The sequence below is a fragment of the Eimeria mitis genome, genomic scaffold (assembly GCF_000499745.2).
Source record: "Eimeria mitis Houghton genomic scaffold, Emh_scaff3249, whole genome shotgun sequence".
Classification (NCBI taxonomy): Eukaryota; Apicomplexa; class Conoidasida; order Eucoccidiorida; family Eimeriidae; genus Eimeria; species Eimeria mitis.
In genome coordinates this window covers 3,630-4,035 of record NW_013571587.1, presented here as the reverse complement: position 1 = coordinate 4,035, position 406 = coordinate 3,630, and positions in this window count along the sequence as shown.

Here is a 406-nt window from a genome sequence, read left to right as displayed (position 1 = left end):
CAGCAGCAGTAGCAGCAGCAGCAGCAGCAGCAGCCGCCCGGTTCTGCTGCAGCAGCCTGTATTTGACATTATCATCTCCCAAAACAAAGAATATTAAAAAAACAAAATAAAAAAACAAAATAAAAAAATAAAATAAAAAATAAATAAAATAAAAAGAATAAGAGTATTGTATACATCAGAGGTGCCTATACACCCGAACGTGTTGGTTGTTTTTTTAAGTTTTTTACATAAAGGTTATGTAGTATTAATTTTTGTATATTTTCTGCTCTTTTTTTAATATCTTTAATTAAATCAATAAATAAATCAAATTTTTTTATTTTTATTCGGCTAACTAAAGCTTGTTTTATTGCGTCCGGCTGTATAGACACCTGGTATGCATACACAGGACAATAACTATACAAACGCT